The sequence below is a fragment of the Rhincodon typus genome, chromosome 28 (genome assembly GCF_021869965.1).
Source record: "Rhincodon typus isolate 14 chromosome 28, sRhiTyp1.1, whole genome shotgun sequence".
In the NCBI taxonomy this organism is placed as follows: domain Eukaryota; kingdom Metazoa; phylum Chordata; class Chondrichthyes; order Orectolobiformes; family Rhincodontidae; genus Rhincodon; species Rhincodon typus.
Window position 1 is genome coordinate 19,190,496 of NC_063359.1, and position 26,551 is coordinate 19,217,046.

The 26,551-nt window shown below is 38.2% G+C and overlaps 1 protein-coding gene across 1 annotated transcript in view; it reads right to left on the minus strand.

Moving 5' to 3' along the window:
• Nucleotides 1-26,283, minus strand: part of LOC109935973 (zinc finger protein 618-like) — a 201,439-nt gene extending 175,156 nt beyond the window's left edge. The window contains exon 1 of the mRNA XM_048613361.1: nucleotides 25,565-26,283. The gene's annotated coding sequence lies outside the window, so the exon portion shown is untranslated. The remainder of the gene's footprint in view (nucleotides 1-25,564) is intronic.
• Between the last annotated feature and the right edge of the window lie 268 nt (nucleotides 26,284-26,551).

Below are 26,551 nucleotides of genomic sequence, written 5' to 3' on the forward strand. Positions count from 1 at the left end.
GAGGCACCAGATACTAAAACCTCTCAACAGTTGATGGATTTAATTAAGGAATATTATGACTCCAAGCCTCATCTAATTCTGAGACGCAATAGGTTTTACTCAGCAATTAGAGAACACGGGGAATCCGTATCGGGAATTTTGACTAGATGAAGATGACCAGCAGAGGCATGTGACTTTGGTTTAACCCTTAATGAGATGCTGAGAGCGCTTTTGGAATGTGGGATTAATGATGTAATCATGCAAAAGTACCTAATAGTTGAAGCCCAACTGGACTTCAAACAGGCACTACAACTGGCTTTGTCACTAGAAAATGCAGCAAGTGGATCATACGAGTTACAGGGTATTCCGATGGAAGCGGACACCCTTACCAGTCCAAATGAGCTTAGGGAATACCACTTGGGTGAAGCCAATTGCATAGCCTCACTCAGGACATATCCCAAACGGAGGGACTCAAGGTCAGGCCACAGCAAAACCCCAAAACAAAGCCAAGCCTCAGTCAAACAGTTAAAAGGATCCTGGCCAGCAAGCCATTGTAGATGCTGCCAGTATGCGATCTTGAAACTGCAAATGAGTCCCACTAGAATTAAACTGAGTAAGAGAACTCATAGGCTGGTATCCAGCAGCACATACACCCTGGAAAGTCCACCTATATCTGGATTGGAATAGGTAAACTGCTGAGCAACATCAAAATTAGAACCGATCAAAATAAACATCTGGTTAAAATGGTCACCAGGTTCTAACGGAGGTCAATACCTGCGCAGCTGTTTCAGTGATCATAGAACAAGTCTTTAACAAAACTTGCTCGGATCTCCAACCTTTAAGTTTGTGCAAGGCCTCAGCTAGACTGAGAGCCTATACCCTGGAACCTTTACAGATTGAAGGGTACAATTTTAACTTAAAGAGGACAAGACAGTATCACCACATAGCTTCAGGCCAAATTCAGCAGGGGGCTCTAATACTAAGTGCGTATAATTACAAGTTGGAACACCGAAGGGAGACCAAGTGGCAAATGCAGATGCATTGAGCTGCCTCCCACTGGCAGATACACTACTGCTGGTTCCGCCACTGGAACATCCATAATGGTTTTAAACTTTCTGGACACACTTCCAGTCACAGCTGACAATATCTGACTGTGGACACGAAGATCCAGTCCTGGCAAAACTAAAACAGCCGGTGGTGATAAGGGAAACCAAAGGGCTGCCCCAGCACCGAAATCTTTTTGGACCCAGAGAGATTACGGCCCAGTGGAGAACTGCGTATTATTATGGGAGCAATAATCGGCCCGAGTAAAGGTCACCGCCAGATACTGGCTGAATTCCACCAAGGTCATTCAGGGGTTTCCAAAATGAAGATGCTGGCGAAAAGTTGTCTGGTGGCCAGGATTGGATGTAGACATAGCTGCATTGTTGGAGCAATGCCTAGAGTGCCAACTAGGACAAAAATTACCGCCAGCAGCTTCCTCACATTCATGAGAATGGTTGGGTAAACCCTGGATTTGGTTATACACGACTATGCTGATCCTTTCATGGGCTCAATGTTCGTACTCACTGTGGACGCCCACTCAAAGTTCATGCATCAAGTTCATTCAAACATGGGGACGATAGAAAAACTGCATACATCTTTTGCAATACATAGACTCCCAGAAGTGTTGGTCACAGACTACGTGCCATCATTTACCAGCAGGGAATCAGAACAGTATTTGACATTCAAGGAATGCTCCATACCATCCATCATCCACGCAGAAAGAGCAGTCCAAACTTCGAAGGCAGGTTTAAAGAAACAGCCTACAGCTTCAACAGATACCAAACTGTTCCTGCTTGACTATAGAACCACCCCTCATGCAACTACAGAGATAGCTCCTGCAGGGTTGCTAATGGGGAGAAGACTCTTCACCAGATTAAATTGGATCTTCCCCGACCTGGAGTGGGAGGGTGGTTTAGAAGAAGGGTGAAACAGCATCACGAACACCAATGTCAGACACAAGACTCTGTTAAGCAAGAGAGACAATTTACTTGAGGGGATGAAGTTTGGTGAAAGAACCACGGGAATGACCCTGAATGGGTAAGGGGCCTGGTCGACGCAAGGTCAGGTCCAATGTCGTATAAAGTTCAGGTAGATGTGACAGTCTTGAACAAGCACGCAGACCATATCAAAGCTACAAACTCGTAAACTGTGCAGGAGCAAAACATGCCCGGCTCCTCGATAGCCTTTCTGAATGTTTTGAAACTCGTGGGTTTTACCCCCTCTGCCTTGATGCCTTTGCTGCCTGAAAAAGAGAATGGATTTCTTCTGAGATGCTCCGGTCACACACCACCCGTTGCAGGGGCAGAGTTGAAGGGACCTGATCCGATGCTAAAACGCCCTAGGAGAAGCGGAAAAAAAAAGAACCGGCTAATTGTCCTTGGACTCACAGCAGTAGGGATAGTGGTATAATAGTTTTCCCCATTTCTTTGTTTAAATTAAACTGCTCACTTTAAATTCTGAGTTTTTTTTAAAAAGTTATTTAATTTCTGCAGTATCTTCAGTTATTCAAGTTTGAAACCAGTTGCTATAACAGGTTGTTGGACAATTTCCAGCTTAAAAATATACTTTCAAATTGTAATTAAATTTTAATTACTGAAAGCAATATGATACTTAAGCTTTAAATGTAATTGGTTTACTGTTATAAAAAGTTTTCCTTCAAATCTTCTTTGAAAGTTGATTTTTAAAAATTTAAAGCTTTGTTCAAAATCTCTATATTACAAAGATATTTCTTCAATGAAAATTTGAGTTTGAAGTGTGTGAGTTTTAAATCTTAATAAATGACATTTATCTTTCTGATGCACAATGCAATTTTGTGTTAATTTCCCATTGTTTTGGGGAGTTTCATGCCTTTTTTGGCCAGATGGAAGAATTTATGCCAGTCCTCCTGCTTTGTGCCTTTTATAAGCCACAAAAAGCATATCTTGCACTATTCACACTTAATTCAATTTTCAATAAAAAAGATGTATTTCCCTTTAAGTCCCCTACTTAAAGATGGTATCTTCTGCTTTCAACTTCCATGAATCTCATTAACAACATAGCCAGTTTGAAGAAATGTTAAAATAATGGCCCCGAAATGAAGATATGCTTTGAAATACATAGTGTGTTTGCAATGCTAATGTTGGTTTTAATTTCCAACCCCCAGCCCTCAAATTCTACCTTTTCTCAGTTTCCCAGCCCAGAACAGTAAAGTACAAGTTAGTTCCTCACTCTTGCTTATCAGGATTTAGCTTAGCCTGATTTCTAAAGCATCTTTGCCAGATTGCAACTTGGATCTACTCCTGTTTTAGTGAGGCACTCATCTTTCCTTGCTTAATTTGAACTATCATCCTTTCTCTCCCAGCAATCCAAACCACCACTCCAACTCCCCCCAAACACCCACTCTTGCATAAATTCTGCCCCCTCCACATTTCACATCAACTCTGATGAACAGTCATCTAGACTCGAAGCGTTAGCTTGCTTTCTCTCCATGGATACTGCCTAACCTGCTGTGGTCTCCAGCATTTGTTGTTTTCACTCAGCTTTCCTGTATTTTTATCCTCAATTCTCCTCTAATTTACAGAAAGACTGCTGAGCTGTTACAGCTTTTCCAGATTGAACTGACACTGCTGTCTCTGCTGCTGTAGGGTGGCTGGCTGGCTTGCTGCTCCGTACTTAAAACGGCTGCATTCTATACATAAATTTTGCTTCGATTCAGACTGCTGTGGATTCTTTATACTTCTGGTAGTTTCTTAATTTTAGACAGCAGTCGCAACTGTTAGGATCTTCTCTAGGCAATTTGTTGCCACCAACCCTCCTCCTAATTAGAGTTTACAGGGCTTACTCGTATTCTGGTGAAGGATTAACAGCCAGTAAGTCTCCAGTAGAAGACGTGCTTGTGTAACAAGACGTCATTTATTCCTTAAAAATTGGATAAAACTAGGTAACTACATTACCTTGAGACTAATTAAGGGCTATTATCACCTAAGAGATTGCACTAGATCCAGACCACATGGGTGTGGTCTGTAGAACTGACCACCAACTAACTTCTTTCGTAGACATATCTCAGCGGGCACAGCTATTCCAAACTGCCTTATATAACACTTTAAGAAGCCCATATAAATACTATTTACCCATCTGCTATTTGGATTGTTTGCAGGGTCTCCACGACTCCAGACATCCTACCTTCTCTGTTTTAAGAAGTTGATACAAATTTAACTTGAAGGTTCCGAAACGTTTTTACCTTTTTAATCAAATATCAAAATGGTTCAAGAGAAATTGCTATCATAACTGATTGAATAGTGTGGATGTATCCTGGGAACTCAGGAGTACTGCACAATCCAAATTCCATCCAAAGTGTTTTGAACAAAAAGTACCAAAAATAAGTCCAGATTATTGGCAAAGACTGAAGTTATGAAATCAACAGAAAGGTCAATACAACGGATAAATTTAAATCAGATTATCGTGAAATGTATAAATATGTGAATCTATGTAAATGTGTGAATCAGTTTAATATAACAAAAATTTCAATTACTGAGAAAAAGTCAAGCTTCTTAAGTGAAAAATCCTCAGAAAGCAGTGCGGACAACTTGGACAGAAAAGTTGCACTAGCTTTTATAGTTATAGGAAGACACATTCAGATCGGCAAAATATTAGATGCAGAAACAAATTTAACATAGCAAAACATTGACAGGAAAAGTATGACAAAGATTAACAGAAGGTTCAAGCACACATTTTTAGCAAGTACAGAATGGTATAGGTACAACACTAATCCTCTTAATTCAAACATTTTAAACCAAAACTGCACATGCAAAAATTGGCTTGGATTTCTTAAACTGTTTTAATTACTGGAATTTTCAAAGTTTGCATCAATTAAATAAAAACTCAAGACAAACAAAAACTGAATATTGTTCTTAATAAACCTGCTCATAAAATTCACTAGTGTGCATAGCAATAATAATTTATGGGTATTTTTGACTCACAAATTCACTTCTGAGATCAATTCTTAAAAAGATTGCAGAGAAGGATAGAGCATAATAGTAAACTTTTGAAGTGGTCAAAGCAACTCTAAGAAACTTTGTTAATAATCTATATTTGTGCTAATTTACTTTTCAATGCAATTGCTCAAGACTGTAGACAAGTTGCATTGCACTGGTGAGAAAACTTAGAATGTCTCCAGAAAAGTTAAGTAGTTTACAATGGAAAACAAATCCAAATTGTAACAAAATTATGAGGTCTGCTTTCTCTGTTAGACTCCCAGTAATGATACTAAAAAAATATAAACTTAAAATAGCAGTAAGAGTTTACGAAGCTTAAGATTTAATTGTAAACCCTAAAGAAAACAGGAAAGAGATCATTCTCTTGGAATTCGTAAGCTTAAAGATTAAAAGAAGAACACAAATTATGAATGGAATTTAGTAAAATAACACCTGAAAATTTCATGAATTCCAATAGAAACTTTGTAATACAATGCTATTACTCACAACTAGAACAAACAATCATAATTCATGATGCCCTTCAGAAGATAATGACTCCAAAAAGCAAGTTGATGGACAAGTAACATCAACTAAACAACTTTTTTTTTTAAAGAAGGGGTCTATTCTCATTTCCTGGACTTCGTGTGTATTAGGTAGGTTGCAATGTTTGGTCCACATCCAAATAATAGGTGATAAAATAAAGCACAATAAACTTTTGATGATCCCATTTTCCAACTGTCTTATTCACATAAAAATAAACCAAATTATACCAAGTGATTTTGATGTCTATTGTAGTTTAATTTGCAATGTTGAGAATCTGTTATCTTTCAGAAATTAAAATTGTGTAACAGCAAAAACAATGGCTCAATCATTTTCTCCAATTCAAGTTAGATTTTAATTTTTTGTACGTTTTTCTTCCCCTCCCTTCATCATGAAAAAAAAACTTCCTTTGAGTAAAAATCAGGAAATTGAAATTCAATGCTCAAGGCAACACAAACTAATAAAGAAAAGATGATTTCACCTTTATAGCTCAAAACATTATAGAAAATGAACAAATTGTGAAGGAAAATTCAATCTTAAGATCAAGATTACCAAATCTCATAATTTCATATTATGGTGGTATCAGACAAGGATATTGAATTTTCAAGAAATATTAATATCTCAAGTTGAATCCTCAGTTAATTACAGAAAGGCCTTGTAGTCTGCCAAAATTATCTGGAAGATTTGGAACATACAGGGAAATTATCTTGCTTTACCGTAACACAAAGCCTTTAAGCTGTTGATGCTTTAATGCGTCTGGCAAACCATACTGTGCAAACACATGCTATTCATACTGTAATCAGCAATTTCAGTTAAAAAACGTAGTTTTGTAGCTAATAGCTGCTCTTCCTCAGCAAAGACTTTGGCAACAACCTATAATGACCAACTCATGGATAGAATATTTCATTATACACATTAAATGAGCAATATACCTTTACTTGGAGCATGAGCACACAAACCTTGCTGTGTCTGTGTATTCAAGCTGCATTCAGCAGCTTCAAAATTAGTTTGATAACTGAAGTTTTGTTAAAACGTACCTAGTAAGGTACTAGCCCAGATGAAGCATACAAGAAGAACCAACCATATTCTTAACATAAAAAAAGGGGAAAAAGGTCGATGAGTTCACTGTTCTCCTGAGAGCTACTTTAAAAAGTAGGACACCAGAAAGCAATCTTTACTTAGTTTTGGCAATGTTTCACTTTGCGAACAAATCAACTGTACCTACCACCCATCACCAGTGTCAATAAGTGCCTCTTATACATACTCAATCATTCAATGGCCTTTGCCTGTGTACACAAATTTATATAATTAATAGTCATGGCTTCAATAACCTGAAAACATTATGTTCCTATATTTTTGGCTTCCTTTCATTTTATCCCAATTTTCATTTCTCATTTTCTTATAGCACTGACCTTATGACACCAACACCTGGAAATCTCCTATCCCGTATCCAAGTGATTAAGCTTCTTGCCTGATAGCCTGTGCGCATTGAGTTTGAATGGCTTGCCAATTTCACAAATATGCCCTATTCTATTCTTAACAGATATTATTACACATGCACTTCCTGGAGTGCAAACAGTTATGGAATCCAGAGTCAATTTCCTCCTGTTTAACCCCAAAAAACTGACTAACAACTCTATTGCCACTCTAGCTCAAATCATCTACTTGACATAGAACACTGCTTGAATTTGGGCCCTCCTCCAACTACATGATTAGGCTAGTTACTGTCTAAAGCCACTGGGCTTTGGACATCATTCAAATAAAAAATTTTGTAAGAAACTGGCAAAACAACTTTTACTGTTTTAGAACCAGAAATAAGATTGAAATACTATGCAAGTTGATTTTGAATAAACTTATACTTAAACATGCGAAAGAATATGCAGTTCAATTTAAATAAAATCACATTTTGGCGTCATGTCTCAGTGACACATAGGAAATATTGTTCAGTAAACAGGTTTTCATAATGTGTTTATTTCCAGGAATGCTCTATTTAAAATTCCCTATTCTTTAAAGCAAAGTAGTTTCCAAATTTGCACACTCCAAAGTTCCATTGCTTCATTATTTCAACTTAATTTAGAAGAAATAATCATAGAATCCCCATAGTGCAGAACAAGGCCATTTGGCCCATCAAAGAGCTATAATTTCGGCCACAATCACAGTTGTTCAGTGTTTGTTATTGGGCCACTGCCCAATACAACTTTGTGCACTTTGTAAAATTGACCAGCCCTCTTCAATCGAATCTGCTTCATTTAACCGCAAAATAATTCAGAAAAAAGTTGCAATCTCAATGAAGAATACTGAACATCATTTGAACACAAAGGAAAGAGTCCTTGATGAAATCCAAATTAGATTGCATATTCCATACATTTCATATGCCAAATTGATCTCAAAATTAAACAATTTCAAAAGGAGTAATCCAATACAGGAATTGTAAAATATTTTTACTCTGTAAACAGAGTGCAGCTTTTAATCATGGTACATGCAAAATAATAGATTGGTATAGTGACCTGCATTATTGTTTGGGGTTAGAATAATTTGGAGAATCCTGGGCTTTGATCACCTCAAGGGGCTATAAATGATCACATTTACTTTCAGGACAATTAATGTTGTGTTGGGATTGAAAGTTTATTTTATGGTTTCATTCTGGCCTTATGATGTGGTCTGACCCCAAAGGCTTCCAGCCTGCATCACAGCTCTCAAGTTCCACTACTATACACAACTCTAACTACAACCCTCCAATGTCATTTATCCTTTAGATATTTCACCACATTTACAGTGGTAAATTGCTGCATTTTCCAAAACAAAACACAGTAATAGTTGTGAAAGCAGCATAATACCCAGAAGGCAAGAAGAAATACTAAGTTGCTTTTTCAAACACATTCCAGACTTTTCAAAATAAAACTGAACACTTCATTGGGTGCAATATAGCTGATCACATGACATCAGTTGACCATAATTTCTGGAACATTTTGATCTGCAGTAAGCAGGGAACAAAAGCTTACACAGTCCTTCAGGAATGTCAAACTTCTTGGGCTGCATAGACATTCCAGTTAAGCCAATACAAAAGGTACCGCAGAAGAGATGTCTATGCAAGCTAGATCTAAATTATAAATGAGTTTCAATAACTCTCCCTATTGTCTGAGATGGCATTACCACCACCACAGCTGTCTGCGACAAAACACAATATATTTTTTGACACAGGACATCAAATCCACCTCATGAGCTCAGTGGCTCAACTGGGAATCTTGGCCATGTGACTGAAATTCATGGTTTTTGAATAACTTTGACAACACAGCTTTGACTTCTTTCCTCAGTCTGATCTTCCCATATGGAGTCAAAAGAAACAAAAAAGCTACAAACTCAGCTCAATAATCTTTCTGTAGTTTCAACCACTTTTGAAGTTTGATTCTTGGAAAGAATTCTGAATTCTACCCATAAAGGTGAATTTCTCAGCCTACGAGAATGATATTCCTGCACCTTTAACTGCAATTCATCTGCACCCAAGTTTCTATGAAAAAGAATTCTATCACACCAGCTACAAAACGTTGCTGGAATCCAATGAATTGGTGTCTAAATGCATACAATGACAATAAAAATCAAAGTCATTGGCATTGTTAAGTAATTTATAACTGTAACTCATTTCCTTTCCTTTTCTTTCTTCCTTGTAGGTTTGAGAGACAGCAAATCCTGCTTTTTCTTTCCAACTTTAATTCATTTACTATTGATTATGTTGAAATTGGACTGCACAAACAGGATTTGGAGAAAACACATCACCATTTAATTTCAAGAGGGAACAGAAGTAAAGAACGATTTAAATGCCACAGACAGAACAAAAAAATCTTTTATTACCAGAGTATAGGTATCACCCAATGAAGGGCTAAATTTGCTGTCACCTCCAGGTACCAATCCAGCAGCTGGACGGAAGACAAGTAGAGGCTTATTTCACAGACAAATAGAAAGCACTCTAGAATTTGATGATACATCACGAGTGACAATTCCACAGGAAAAGCTTGTTCAGATCATCAGGAATATATTCAAAAGGAACATGTTCTCAATATTGCTAACGATCATGGTCAACTGTTCCTTCTCCACCCTGCAGTAGCAATTAAAACTTGACTGAAGACACCATAAATAAATGTTGATAATAATAGGACAGAACTGTGAACCATACTTGCCAAAAGTAAAAAGAAATAGAATGTGACTGACAAGTTGCCACAAAAATTAGTATGGTATTAGATTTATTAACAAGACATTACCAATAGAGACAAACATTATATTGATCAGGAATTGGTTAAGATAAAAGGATATGAAATGGAATCAACTTTATTGATTTAACATGCTACCAAAAGGCAGCCTATATACTTTCCACTTAAAAGGGAGCCAATTATTCATAATTTTCTAGGACAAGTTAGACATTAAACAATCACCCAAGTAAATTGTCATATCTGTGCTCTTTATTAAAACAATATTTCAGGAAAGATTTACCAATTGTCTAAAATACTAAAGGATTGTTAAAGATCACTAACACTACTTGAATCGATCACAGTGAAAGATATTCTCCCTACACTGTGTAAGGGATAGAGGTTAGAGATATAGATTGGACATCCAATATAAAATTCAGCAAGCAAATCACTACAACCAGGGTTCAGTGCTGCACCAGAAGCAATGGACACAGATGTCAAATACATACATACAGCATAGAAACAGACCCCTTGTTCCAGCTGATCCATTCCAACCAGATATCCTATATAAATCTCGCCTGATTGAAGTATGGGTGAAGAACCATGCCTCTAGGAATTCCCGTGCGTGACCATGTTTGGCTTGGGCTACTATGGTTACTTTGTCCCAGTTAAATTGATGGCCTTCATTGTCTGAACGTACCAATATTAAGGAGAGTTTGTTGTGCCGTTTTGCTGTGAACTGACGTTCATGTATTCTGATGACTAGTTTCCTTCCTGTCTGTCCGATGTAATGTTTATGGCGGTCATTGCATACTTGAATCAACAAACATATAGAATTGGACCCCATATACAAACCCATACAGATCAAAACCGGAAATGACAGTACTCACCATAATGGACTGGACAGTATAAATTCCAAACGGAGGAGAATAACATCACTTCATCGAAGGCTCCACTGGTGATTTCACCTAGCATGGTGACAAACCGTCAGAACAAAAACAAGCCAGCTCGTCTACAACCCCAGCTACAGATCTTTACCAAAACTTTTCACAACATCTTTCCTATAGGAGGGAGACCAGAATTGCATGCAATACTCCAAAAGTGGCCGAACCAATGGCCTGTACATCTGCAACATGACCTCCTAACTCCTATACTCAAATGCACCGACGAATAAGGGCAAGCATACCAAATGCCTTCTTCACTATCCTTACTACACGCAACTCCACTTTCAAGGAACTATGAACCTGCACTCCAAGGACTCTTTGTTTAGCAACACACTTCAGGACCTTACCAGTAAGTGAATAAGTCCTGTCCTGGCTTGCTTTTCCAGAACGCAGCACCTCACATTTAACGAAATTAAACTCCATCTGCCACTCCTTAGTCCACTGGCCCATCTAATCAAAATCCTATCGTATTCTGAAGTAACCTTTTTCACTGTCCACTACATCTGCAATTTTAGTGTCATCTGCAAACTTACGAACCATACCTCCTATGTTCACATCCAAGTCATGTATATAAATGACAAAAAGCAATGGACCCAGCACCAATCCTTCTGGAACACCGCTGGTCACAGGCCTTCAGTCTGAAAAGCAACCCTCATCAAGGATATTTCAGAGACAGATCAATTGAATGAGTTTAGAAAACCCAACTATTAACAGTTCTTCCTTTATTATCTTAATTGCTCCCAACAGTAAAACATCAGTCACCATCAGGTCTTCATACTGCTTTTCACATGGTATTTCAAATGCCTATTATTAGTCTTTATTGAATTCTTGGTGACAACACTGCTGAATAAGTGACTAATGAGCAATTAATCATTTTTGTTTTCATAATACTCCCACATGGAATTTTAAATTTTTTACAAATTTTCTAACCAATCCATAAATATGAATTCTATGTAATTAGACGCAAGTCATGCAGCCTTTTACATTCTGTAGAAGTATCTACTAAAATTTCTAAACAACTTCCAAATTAGTAAAATCTAAAATGGCAGCCATCCAGACAATCTGTTTCAGGTTTGACAAAACTAAAGTAGGGCCTATTCTTGCAAAGCTACAAAAACATGGTCATGGCTAGTGACTGGCATTTGTTTTTTGTGAAAAAAGTGAACTAAAGCATAACATTTGATTAGAAAATATTCCTGAAGCTACCAGAATCCCAAGCAATAAAAATGGAATTTAAATTATTCAATTAGAAAGCAATTGCCCAATCATAAAGCCAATTATTATGAATTTTTCAGCAGCTGACATACTGAACACGCCAATTTATACAGCTAATACCTTTGTGCTTGGCAAGATAACACGGACTCTATACTGCAGTACAAATTTAATCACCAAAAATAGCCATTTATATTTTGCCTTAGTTACAAAGGACCAAATCAACTGGAGTGAAAACTCATTCTTTTGTTAAAACAACTTCTAAAAAATATTAACAGCTTAAACCGGAATTGTGTAGCCACAAGTGACATTTATTGTTCACAATATACGAAGATCCTCTGACACTGAAAATAAGCAAATTAAGTTATGCAAGAAGGTGGCAAAGCTATTACTGAAAGCTTGCTGACCACTGACCTGAGAAAGATCCAAAATTCAACACTAACCCAGTATTCAGTCAATTATCATAGTACCATCACAAGCGCAGCATTTTTTTTTTAAGTATACGCGCTGTGACCACAGCCTTAGCTGCCTCTGGGAGCTCACACTCCCAATGGATACCAGTGAGGCTTGATGCAAATATTCACCTGAAATGAACCAGCACTGTCAAAACCCACGTGAGTAAAGGATACATGGACCCAGCAGAGTCACTTCAGAACAACAGGGGAGAAAACTAATGCATAAATTTCACTGGCCAAGAAGAACAGCATACTTTTGTATTTTAAGATTAATAAATACTGTTTGGAAGGGCAGGATACAAAAGCTCTGATGACTACGAGATTGCAATCAATGTTCCCATTAGAATCATAGCTCTAATTCTTAAAACCAAATAACAAAACATAGTAACTGTAAGGCCCAATCCAGAATGGATGAAATTATTCTGGTCATTCTTCATTTTCATAAGATGGAGCAAAGTCAAGCTTATAAAAAGGTACAGTCACAGAACATCAAATTCAAGTATACCCCAATCTTACCCTTAAACGAGTTTTGGAAGCTCCCATTTCAAAAATAATGCATTTCAATTTAAGACCAGGGGCTTTAAGTTTTGCTAAAATAAACTATGATGAGACAACTCAAACTGCACATTTAACAAGGGTACCACTGATGAGTATTTAGATCATAAAATAGTACAAAATAAAAAAGGCACGCAATTATACCTATTATAGCTCTCAAACATGTTAAGTCACCAAGAAATAATGAGGCACTTTAGCAAAAGTGATAGAAAATTCCATAGAGAAGTTGCCATACAGTCTGTGACACAATAAACATCTTGCCAACAATGACAGCAATGCTGGTGGCAAGACTATTTTTCAAGTACTATCAGTGGTATCTTTTACACGTTGAACATACAGTTTCTCTGGGGTAAATTGTGCATGAGCCCATTTTAGAGTTTAATACACTGTCATTGCTTACTGGTGTACAGTGGTATATCTTTTGATATATGCATACACATAATGACAACACAATGGGGAAGTGTAGGAGCAGGAGTGTAATTATTTAATTTGCAACCATAATCTTTCCACACTTCTATCGCATCACAAATGGCAGAGGATAAGAAAAAGAGGTTAATGTATAGCCCCTGTTACCCTGCTTGATAGACAGTTTCAATCTGAGAGCAAGAAACTATAGTTGTGCAAGTCCCAAGAAAAGGTAAGAGCGATAAAAATGGCATTATCTTGTATTCTGAGATAGTAAGAACTGCCGATGCTGGCGTCAGAGATAATACAGTGTGGAGCTGGAGGAACATAGCAGAGGAGCACGAAAGTTGACTTTTCAGGTCAGACCATTTCTGAAGAAGGGTCCCAACCCGAAATGTCAACTTTCCTGCTCTTCTGATCCTGCCTGACCTGCTGTGTTCCTTGTATTCTGTTGCAGTATATATAAGATTTGCATATTTCTCCCGCTACTCTTCCCAATACTGCTGGTCTCAGTTCCAGGCTTCTTGAAGGATGATGGAACTGGAAGCAATCAAGTTACAAAGGATGGGAAATAATGGTTTGAAAGCTTTTCTCAGGAGTGAAGTTTTTAGTTTCAGGGTTTCAAAGCTTTGATACAAATGCTTTGAAGGAAACAAACATTCAAAATTTGGAAACAGTAAGTTCAACAATACTAAACGAGCTCAAATTTTTCACTGGTAATGGGAAAACCAGACAACTATCTACTGGTCTAGGAGTCCTGAATAGGGGTAACACCCAAAACATTGACTTCTCTTTTCTTCCAGATGCTGCCTGGCTCTGTGTGTTCTTCCAGCCTCCTGTTTGTCTACCTTGGATTCCAGCACATGCAGTTTATTTTTATCTCTAACCAGGTTAATACTACTGCAAAGTCTCTTTAAAGGATGCCTCCCTCAGACATGAACTCAATGAGTCCTTTTCACACTGCCACGCTACTGTGGCCTCTTCAGCCCTTCAACCACACTGTGAAGCAAACTCGCTATTACAGTCACGTGACCTTCCTAAACTCCAGTCTTGAAGAAGGGTAATACCTGAAACGTTGTCTTCTCCTTTCTTCCAGATGCTGCCTGGCTTGCTGTGTTCTTCCAGCTTCCTATTTGTCTACCTTGGATTCTATCATCTGCATTTTTTTGTTTCTAACCACTATCTACCAGCTGAAGCTACTGTGGAGATTCACGTCTCAAGCTAAATTTGGAAATTAATGGAAAATAATTGCTAGGAATTCTTAATACTGCCAGAATGGTAAAACAGACCCTGTATTCTGAGAATTACATACCTCTACGCAGGCCAGATAGTGTTAGCAATTTGAGGTACATTACTTGATAAAGCCTGTGAAAAGGCTGACAAGTACATGACACATACCTAGAGATTTCCATATCTTACATTGGGTGGCAGAGTCAGACTTAGCTGCAGGCAATATAGTAATTTACAAATAGTGTTTTTTTACAAAAAGCACACAGAGCATGCAAAAATATTGTGTATTCTGACTCCCCAACCAATATGACATTGATGTTGAAGTTTACTCCAAAGTTGCAAAAAGAAGTTTGGTGGGTGGAACAATGCAGTTACCCTTGTTTAATTGCTCTTTCATAAAGGGGTCTAACCAAGGAGCTGAAACCATGCTACAAATAATCAGTCCGAGGTTCCAAGAAGAATTTTAATTCTTTTTCCAATTGTCAGAATACAGCAAGGAAGCAAATGCCATTCCACTTAGTCAAAAACCAATCCAAAGAGCAAACTAGTGCTTTCGTAGTGCTGAAAAGGCATTTGATACAGGGCTGTTTCTCATACAGTGTGAAGCCTGTTTGGACAGCATGGACAAGAGCAGGTGAATCAGTCCAATGGCAGGGTTTTGGCTAATGTTCTGCAGTGAACTACAAATACAAAGTCGCTGCAGGGAAAGCCAAAAGCTGGGTCTTCCCTTTTTTTTCCCTTCGTGTTGGAGGCTAAGTGTTCTAAGATGATCAGCAGCCCAAAACCTTCAATACAATTGCAGGTAGACCCCTTTAAGCTACTGCACGTGCATGGTCACACAAAATAATTTATAGGCCACACAAACTTAAACTACTTGCCATATACTATTAAGAACAGAATTACACTTAAGCATGAGGACAAAGTGGGAAAGCTTGAAAAAGTATCAAAGGAATTTTCCTGTACCAACAATTGAGAGTTTATCCCTCGCCTTAATTAGGCTCACTGCTACATTGTGGTTGATTGAAATACATATTTATGCAAAATCAAACACCTTTGGTCCTGGGTCTCTCCAGTCCACAGGGCAAAGTCACTTTCTTTTTAAAAAATGGTCCAATGATATTGTATCTTGAACATCTCAGTAAAGGAAAGCCCTCAATCATCTAACATTCCCAGTTGTACTAATGGTCCAAACTAAGTGCTCAATTCTTGAAATGAAGTGTGAATCCACAAGACTCTGAAGAAGTAGTGCTGTTGGGATTACGTTTATGGACTGTGAGAAAAAGTGGAAAAATACTGAACTGTTTGGACACGTTCTCTACTTGTTTTTAAAACCAGAAAGAGTTTCTTCCAAAACCAGATCAACAAATTCAATTTGTGTTGTGATTCACCTGCTAATTATGGAAGGTCATGTGACTGGAAAAACAGTAACGCTTTTAGGGAGATACAAGGTGGGGCTTCCTGCCCTTAAGTATTGAAAAACCTGGCTTGGGAAAAGACAGATAGGTCCTGGTTCGGCCTGGTTTCTGTTTCAAAAACCTAGGCAGCGAGAGATCAGAAAACCTCTGAAGCATACTCTCCCTCTCTTAGCTAAAGTATTTGGGAAGCTGATAAGTTTCCACATTTCAATCTTTTAATTTGTTAACACCAAGAAGCTGCAGTGCAACTACTTTAAAGATTTGGCACCAGCTTGATTTCCATCCAAACCGAAGCTTGTTTAGAAGATCTCTGATTGGTCTATGGCTGTCAGCAATTCGACTTAAATCAACAAGATGCGCTACGACAATTCATCAAATCCTATCTTTTGTTTTTCAGACCTTTGGCCCAAAATGGTGTTTTTCTTAACTCTTTTCAAAATATGATCTCTGCAGATCTCTTTGCTCTTTTGTGTTGTGGGAGTGAGCTTGTACCAAGGTTAAAAGGGAACAGTTTTAATTCCGGGTATAGCTTGAATTTTAACTAGTTTTACCGCTTATTTTTACGGGATTTGGGCATGTCTTTTAATAAAAAATAATCTATTTGAGTTCATTAAATAACTCCAGTGAAAAGTCTCTTTTATTTGGAATAGCAATACGAAAAGGAAAACAATTGATAGTGGTTGAATCAAACATTGATACTAATGGATATTAATACTAATGTGACTTATGACAGAGTCACAAAGCACAGTAATGGGTTCTTTGCCCAAATCATCCATGCTGACCAGGTTTCCTAAGCTGAACTAGACCCATTTGCTTGCGTTTAGCTGATATCCCTCTAAACCTTTCCTATTCAGGTACCTGTCCAAACGTGTATTAAAATGTTGTAGTTGTACACAGTTTGGTTAGCACACATTCTTCCCATCACAATCATATAGTACTAGCTTATGATACCCAGCTACCAAACTAACACTCAGACTGAATGATTTAACATTATGCTAACTTTAGGAAGAACTGTCGGAATATTTAAGATCTTTTTCAGTTTATCTGGAAACAAACCAGAAGTATTAAGGCATACAATGAATTTACTTTTAATAGATCAGAAAAAAAAAGGTAAGCAGCACCAAATATTCTGCCACTTAAGCGGCAAGTAACTGAATCATGGACCACATGAATTGCAGGTCCAATCTCTGGTTTGCATTAAGACAAGCCAGTAATAGAAGCTGCAAACTCAACCTCAAGGTTCATGGCTTTAAAAAAAAAGCATGCCTTTCTTTCTATTAAAAATGTGAATGTTAATTATGAAACAATACAATTGAGACGTCTGCTGCATTCTTTTTGAGACACCATTAAGTTGGATGTCAAAGGAAAGGTTTTGGCTCACAAAAAATAATGGAGCCAAGGCTCTGACGCGGCAGGAATGGGATAAAACCCACTTTTAATAAAGAAAGTAGGAATGAAACCTCACCACCAACAGGAATAAGTGTGTGTGCATACTCGGATCAGGTATACCCAAACCTTTAGCTTTTATGCAGAAATTAGGTGCATATTATGGAGTTGTAGGAATGGAACTACTGTTCTAGAACAGCCCTTTTCAAAAGTGCAAGGCCCATAAAATTTACACGAGAAAAACTAATGGATGCTGAAAATCTGAAGGGTTACCAGACTTGGAACATTAACTCTTTCTCGCCACAGATACTACCAGAGGTGGTTTATAAAATCATGAGGGGCACAGATAAGGTGAATAGCAAAAGGTCTTTTCCCTACTATAGGGGAATTCAAAACTAGAGGGCATAGGTTTAAGGAGAGACGGGAAAGATTAAAAAAAAAGACCTGAGAGGCAACTTTTACCACACAGAAGCTGGCATGGAATGAACTGCCAAAGGAAATGGGAGATGCAGGTACAGTTACAAAAAATTTAAGATGTCTGGATAGGTTCATGAATAGGAAAGCTTTAAAAGGTATATGGGCCAAACGCAGACAATGGGACTAGTTTAGGAAATCTCATATCCATGAACAAGTTGGACTGCGGGGTCTATTTCTGTGCTGTATGATTCTATGACCTGCTGAGTTTCTCCAGCAATTTCTGTTTTTTGTACAAAGAATAATGAATTATCTGAGCTGTGGCAAAGATGTACGTTGAGCATTCAAATAAACAAATAATAAGCACTGGATTCTGAATTTCAACACAGCATGCGAGAAAATGAAATGAAAAGAAAAGCAATTCAGTAAACATCATATACCAAGTTCAGTTTTTGAAACCAGTTTATGATTTGCAATAATCTGTTTATTTGGATGCAGACAACCCCAGATACATACAATATCTTTAAGCAGCAGACAGGGGGAAAGTCACCATTAGATGTGGTCTCTCTTAAATGCTGTTAAATTGTGTTAAGCAGCACAGGATTTATTTTAACATCTTTCACTGTACCCAATTTACTGTGGCTTAACCTAGCTGAATTGCTTGAGACTGCTCCCCCTGCCCTGGCTTCCAACTTGCGGCCTCTGCCGGTACCACACCATTGCCAGAGTTCTGCACCATGAAGCTCCCGTTTTTAAGGGTTATTGCCTACTGCTGGCCAATAACCTTAAAGAAATAGGAACAGGAGTCGATTGTTTGGCCCCTCAAGCCTGCTCCACCATTCAATAGGATCATGGCTGTTCTGACACTCTGTCCTTTCCCCATCACCCTCAAGTCACCTACTGATCAAGAATGAATCTATCCCTGCCTTAAATAAACAAAAGGACTCTGCTCCCACAGCTCTCTGTGCCAAGGAATTCCAAAGACTATCAGTTATCTGAGAGAAGAAATTCCTCCATATCTCAGTCTTAAATCGGCACCATTTAATTCCGAGACTATGGTCTCTGGTCCCAGAAATTCCCATGAGGGGGAAACATCTTCTCAGTATTTGCCCTGTCAAGCATCTTAATAATCCTATATATTTCAATAAGAGCTCATTCTTCTGAATCCCAATGAAGAGTCCCATCTGTTTAATCTTTATTCATAAGGCTTTGTTCATAAGTTCCTAGCGGGGATCAACTGAATGAACCTTCTCTGAACTGCCTCCAATGAAATAATATCACTTCTTAAATAAAGAGGACCAAAACTGCTCACAGCATAACTTCAAACCATTTGCCTCGCGATTCCATCTCTGACCTTCATACCAACTAGGACCTTCCCAGACACAATAAAGTCTCTCTGCCAAACCAAGTGGATCAGTCCTCCAGCCCAAACAAAACTAAGCAACCTCCCCATATTGCCACACTGGCTTTATGCCACACCTGCAGCTGAAATCACTCCCAAAACCTGGTCATCCAGGAAGTAGGAGATGAAGATCAAGGCCATGCAGCCAACCAAAAGGTGCAATACTACCAAACAGTGGCTCAAGAAGACCCCAGTGTTCATGCAGGAGGAGAACCATGTCCCCCTAAAAAGCTGCCAAGAGGCTCCAACCAAAACACAGTTAGGAACAAATGACGGCCCCAGGAGGGGGCACGAAGTCTGATGGGGAGCAGCATCCTACAGTCCATTAGGAGGTGCCAGAAGTAGAAAGTTACATTTTTCTTCTATTTCTGGATTTATTTTAAAAGTTATTTAATTTATCAATGTGGGAATTTAGCTATTTAAAATACAATGTTTCAATGTACAAGGTACAGCCATAATATTTTACTCTATTTACTTGCTAAGGAATCTTTTTGTCCCTTTCCAATCCTGATTGACTTTATAAAAGATCAAGATTTTCTCACAAAAACTTTCAACTTAATTACAGCCCGGATTATTCTTTGAAACGTAACCCCAGAAAGCATCTATTATTTTTAATCAAAAGATATCTTATTTGTCTGGTCTTCCTGTTCTTCCACTGCTCCCCATCTTACATCAAAACTGTCGTGTCGAATTGCTTCCCAATGTGACAATTAGTCAAAACACAAGTTTTATACATTTTTTTTCAAGCAAACACATAAAACAGGGTCAGCTGAATTTCACCCCCAATACATGAACCTTAAAGCATCACAGGACTCAATAACTGCATCAAGGACAGACAATAAAAACATTTAAAGGAATAGCAGGAATGACATGGGCCTTAGAGCATTCTCTGACATTTATAAAATATCATGCCTGATCCTCTGCCTCAACTCTTATTTTTGCACCCGCTTGCCATCATTATACTTCTGGTAGCTAGTTTCAGAGGAAAGAGAAAAGAGAACTTGTACCAGATTCATTCAAAATAAAAACATTATGGACATGTATTTCCTGACTTCACTCTACTCCTGTCAGTAGATGTCTCTTTTTATGTGGTCAAGCAACCATCCAATTACGGCCCCCCAATTCTCTTTCTCCTCCACTTTGTCTACATCCCTCTAACCTTCATGCGATCACCTCCTTCAGTAAGTTTTCATGCCTGTAAATATAGCCAATCCAATCATGTTGGCTTTTCTTGATTATATTCAGTAACCATCTTTCCTCCTCCACTATTCAAAGCAATTTTGCATTCTTCTCTCTCTAACAGAGCTGATTCTATCCTTCTCTAGGAACACACTCGGCAACTTTCCAGCCTTTGTGTTCGCTTCTCTTAACATCCAGATTCGTAGTCATTTACAATGAGGCACTCCAAATCATAATCATGACAATTCTTTAAGATTTTTAATCATTCACGGTTGAGTAATTCTTACATGTTAGGAGACTACAGTCTTTCATCTTCAATTCTAGTTTAGTTTTCTTTATGACAATAATTATTTTCTGACAAGAAATGTCTCAAATACTTGAAATGTGACCTCCGCATTTTCACTATCCGTTTCTACCATTCTTCAGAACATTGGTCTTTATACTAATTTTAATTCCAAAAGTTTTCACCACTTTATTTATTTTATTAATATCTGTACATCTTTTGTTGTGCAATTACGTCTGCAAATCTGACTAGCTTCATCTTCTGACCCCCTATTTTGATACATTTCTGTCCTTTGAGCAATGGTGAAGGCCTCTACCTACCCTGAACTCAGTTACACAACATGCAATTTCACTGAATACTGTCGATTGTAGCAGTCACTTCTCAGCTTAAAGCTGCAAACATCCTTTTAACTCTCCGTCAGCCCAATCGCCACTTTTTAAACCACTTTTGCTAGTTTAACAAATTCTGGTGCTACTGGTGGCCCACTGTACCTATGGATGACTAATTTTGAATTGCTAAATTCTGCTTAAAGCCTGTCCCACCTAGCACAGTGATAGCTCAACCAGTGTTCTGATCAGCAAAAGGATCATCTCAGTAAACCCCGTGGAGAGGGACCACTGACTGCTTTCCTGTATTTTCATCTGTCCATAATACCCATGTTATTTTTCTGTCTATGTCTGTGTGCAGAACTTGAGTGTTCTTATAAAGGGTCACTGGACTCACAACTTTAACTCTGTTTCTCTCTTTACAGATGTTGCCTGACCTGCTGAGCTTCTGCAGCATTTTCTGCTTTTATTTATAAAATTGTTTTCTATCCCCCCCACAAAGAAGTGTCAAATTAGAAATGTTATTAACTTCATCAGGAGGTTTATGTTCTAAAAGGAATTCATTAAAATCCAATTGCTCAACAAATTTCATACGCAACCTCATTTGTCAGCAAAAGATTAAATTGGAAACTGCCCATGCAGATGAACGACAGGTTTCTGCAATAACTGATTATTTTTCAGAACAGTGGGTTAGAAGCAAAACTCAATGTCTCAGTACACTTAAAAATACATCCCACCTAAGGGAAAATTTTACAGTTTCACCCTGTTCCAAAAGCAAACGAACTCCAGAGTATCCCACAGTATTTATTTTTTCCTTGGCATGGTTCCAAGATCCCAGGAGTTTAAGATTAGCCAATCATCTCTTTAACCTGTGGCCCCGTTGCCAGTAATTCATACAGCTTATTATTAAATGCATCAATTTAAAGGGGTGATGGCATAAGAAACTGACTTACATTAACCCACACCCACAGCTCCTGGGATCTCTTCATTAGACACTATTACTTGAGACAAAAAAAGAGCGTCCTTACATTTACAAATACACAAAATCTCTTTGACAAGTTACGAACTTGAGACAATTATAGTGTTCATCGAGATCCCCAAACCAAATATGAAACACAGTAGTTTAGAAGATGAATTTGAGACAGCATACTTGTTCCAAATTGAATGATTCTGTAAGCACAAGATCAATTTGACAGATGCTTTAAAAATATTTTTTCCTGCTTTTCTAAAAAATGTGCTTTAAAAATCATTGGTTTGTATTAGATAAATGTGTCTCTAATCTAGGTTTATAATTAATCCCATAAAGGATCCTAAATTCTGCAGATTAGCGCTGAAGTTATTTAATCTTCATCACTTGAGTATCAATATGATTATTACGGTACTTTACAGATACACTTTTACTTGAAAGACTCAGTTACATATTTTGTATTCAGATTTGATCAAAAGTGCTGACTGGAGTACTCCATGGATCCAAGACGGACAACTTTAACTTGGATTCAGAATTTTAGAAAAATTGACCAAGGTGAAAATGATACCAAATTGGGAGGGGCATTGGAACCTGGAACAGTCCAAATTACAAAATGAACTGCACGAAGATGCAAATAGGTAAAAACATAAAATTTAATTTGAGGAAATAAAATCCTGCAAACCGAAGAAAGTTAGTGCTAAAAATACTCTAAGTAATGTTTAAATAACTAATGAAAAAGTTTATGAGAATAATGAATAAGACTTAACTGGATGCTGCTAGGTGACTTGCGATCACAAATTTGAGAAACTGAAATGTTTTCACTCTCGAAAATTACCTTTCGGTACCTTTCCATTGTTGTTTTATGAAAACTTAATTTATGTACTACATGCTAAGCAAATCAGTAATGACTTATTCCATAACAGCAGAGTCACTTTCAAATTATTTCATGTAAAGTATGGTATAGCATGTATCCTCTCCAATATTTACAACAACCTAGAGACTTTCTTCTTGTGGCATGTACACCATACATTTATCCATCTTCTGAAATAATTTTCTCATGGGTAGCTTACCCTATATTTCTTTGGATTTGTAACATCTAAATCAAACAGAGGAATTTTAAAGGGTGGTAGCCTTATGTCCTGTTTTCAGCAAAGGTAACAGACAGCACCACACAAATTATAGGAAATAGAATGGAATAATTATTAATACAAGTCACATTGCGTGATTTCCTCTTTCCATATGCACGCAAGTCCTGAGGGGAAGAAGAAACTGGGTTAATAATTTCTGTTGTTAATACTGAAAGGAGTATCTGAAATTGAAACGGAATGTGTTGAAGTGACTGTATTAATGTGCACAACAAATCTGGTACATAAAACATCCCAAGCATTAAACTGTCTCAAAACCCTGAAAGATAGTAAGAACTGCAGATGCTGGAGTCATAAATAACGTAATGTGGAGCTGGAGGAACTCAGCAGGCCAGGCAGCATCAGAGGAGCAGGAAAGTTGATGTTTCGGGTCGGGACCCTTCTCCCGACCCAAAACGTCAACTTTCCGCTTCTCTGATGCTGCTTCGCCTGCTGAGTTCCTCCAGCTCTGCACTGTGTTATCTCTAAACCCTGAAATATTTCTCACAGGAGCGCAACAACAAGAGTTCTGTACCTTCAAAGTAGTTACAACTGAAAACAAACAACAAGTTGCTCCTGATTCACCTGCGATGAGCAGTCATTGAGCTGAAACATTAACTGTTTCTATCCACACAAGCTTCTTGAAGATAAGATGCATAAGAAATAGGAACTGGAGAAAGCTATTTGACCCTCCAACCAGCTGCCATTTGAAAGGATCATGGCTGTTCCAACATTTCTCACATCCATATTCCTGCCCTCTTCCCATAACCCTTGATTCCCCTACTTAGCAAGAAGAATCTATTATTTTGAACTCTAATATACAAAAGGACTGTGCCCCCTCCCCCCAGCTCTTACAGACAAGGAGTTCCAAAGACTCTCAACCCTCAGAAGAAATTCCTCTTTATCTCAACTTAAATTGGCACTTCTTTATTCCAAGACTGAGCACTCTACTCCCATAGTCTCCCATGAAGAGAAACATCCCTTCAACATTTACTGTCAAGCCCCTTAAGAATCCTATGCGTTTCAATGAAATCGCCTTTCACTCTTCTAAACTCCAATGAGTAGAGATTGACCTGCTGAGTATGTCCAGCACCTTCTGTTACCAAATTCAATTATTCAGATTGATGTACCAACAGTCATCGATTTCACAAACTCAATCCTCTATCAATTTATTTGCAAATTAGAGCCATGCACTTTCTGTAAAAATCTCACATTTAGTAAAAAAGATATTTAAGCCATCAAAAGTCATAGTCTGTAATTTAATCCATTTCTCATGAAAACTGGAAACCATGATGATCACTCTAACAGTTTTGTTCTTATTACTTCACCAAACTAACTTTTAAAGCTATGCCAGCTGAACAAGTGACATATCCAACATTCGAAAGCAGTTGGTCTACAATTTTCAAATTCACCAGATAGACCATTTTTGTAACTAGTTTGGTGAATATTTTGTAATTTGAGAAATCTGTAGTTTTGTCTATTTTACCCGATTTCAGATATTCAGTCATTCAAATCAATAATGGTATATTAAAACACTATTACAAGACAATCATCCTAACATTCTGATTCACTGAGCTAATTCAGTCAAATGTAGCACAGCCATATTAATAGAAGGTTTCATATTCAATCCTGAGGCCATGTAAAGCAATCTATCCAAACTTTGGTGCTATAATTGGCCTCAATGTCCCTGAACTGAAAGACACAGAATAAATTGTAAAGTTTTTCTGTTCACTTTCTAGAGATTCATGTTGAAATTACACACACAAAACTTGGGCTGACAGTGATGCCATCTGCAGTCTGAAAGGTTCATTAGTACCAGTATCAAGTGGGCTCACTGGTACCCATAGTCCACAGGGATGTAATAAAGGAAGTAAAGTTAACAGACAAGTAAACCATATAAGAAATGCTTTCTTCACCATTTGCATATTTGTGGCGAAACCACCAAACCAGGTAAACAGAGCAAAGTCTTAGAATTTTAAACTTGCACTAACTATTCCAATACTGCATCAAGTCAAATGATTTGATTTTTTATATGCTGCAGATGTATTATTAATTAAAAACAGGAAAATATTTCATTCAAAGCATCTAGTAAGTCTGATATGATGACTGGAGGGTCAAAACCAAACAAACATCAATACAAGAATTAGCACACTGCAAATGATCATTTGCCCCTTACCAAAAAACATAACTGGGTCTTATTCATATTCAGCAATTCCTGTAGTATGCCACACGATACTGTCCATGCAGTTACACATAAAATAATATACAATAATCCACTTAGGTCTTTCCCTTCAGTTTTCAATAATGAGTTTCCAATAATTCAAAAAGGCATCTAATCTTTCCAAAAATTATTCATGAGGTTTAACCATATAAATTCATGTTTAGCGTAACGATCCTGTAGACATTTATAATCAGTGTGCACTCATTCCAAGGAATGTCAAAATTAGATCAGACGCATATAACAGTGTTGCAATCAGGCCACGTTCTCAACATCACATTGCACATTGAATGCAATATACCGATCCTTTGTTGTAGTAAACAATGCAAATAAGTGTGAACCCTCGTATTACCTCATCTGCACGCGGCTGATGTAGTTCTGGTGGTTTTGAACTTAACTCCTGGCGGTTGGAACTGAATCAATCTCGCCGGGTATTAAGGATGAAGCTTGTGTGATAGTAGAATTACAGTGAGCCACAGGTTTTCCCCCCGAGATCGACAATACTTGCATCGAGTCCACTAGACCTCCCGTGCAGATAAATAAAGAGACAAATCCAGCTAGATGAAAGTCTGTACAGGAAAAGCGCTAGCTCCCTTCATACTACAGTCCGTATATCGCCATCCCAGATTTGGGGCTGCTTCAGTCAGCAACGATCCCAGAATTTTACCACTGAAGGTGGAGAGGGGGGCTTGAGGGTCAGACAGTACAGGGAGAGATGGGGGGCGCTGGCCAATCATGAGACCGCACAGAGCACAAATGAAATTACCCCTATTAGCAAAGCGGCGGCCACCGCTCCCACGAAGGCGGGAAACACTCCTTGGTCAGATATAAATGTCCCGACAAACACAAGCAGCAACTGCAGAAATTAGACATGCTCTAACGGTACCGAGGTTGAACGCTGACCATTCGGGGGGGGAAAATGGCCGACATAAACCGTTTGGTGGCGAACCCACTCCGGAAACGGAAAATGGCCGCCACAACCGCCCGCGCGCTCGCCGCCGGCTATAAACGTCACGCACGGATCTGACCAATCCGCAGGTAGTAGTGTTAGTCTCACGTGACGTTGAAAGCCTGCCGGTGGGTATTGAGGTGGCTCGCGCAGTGCGGTCTTAGAATTAAGCCCCGATAACGGTTTTTTTTAAAAAATATATCCTTCGTCCTCGTGTTCTTTGTCCCATTTTTAGTAGTAGATGTTGGCTTAAGGTTTCTCGCTCCATTTACATGGTGATTGCAATCGACTTCCCTTCACCCGCTCCGCAAAAATAACCCAAATTATGCGGTTTGGATAGTGCAGGGGGGTGGGGGAGTGAGAGGTCCCCGCCGTCTCCACATTGGTATT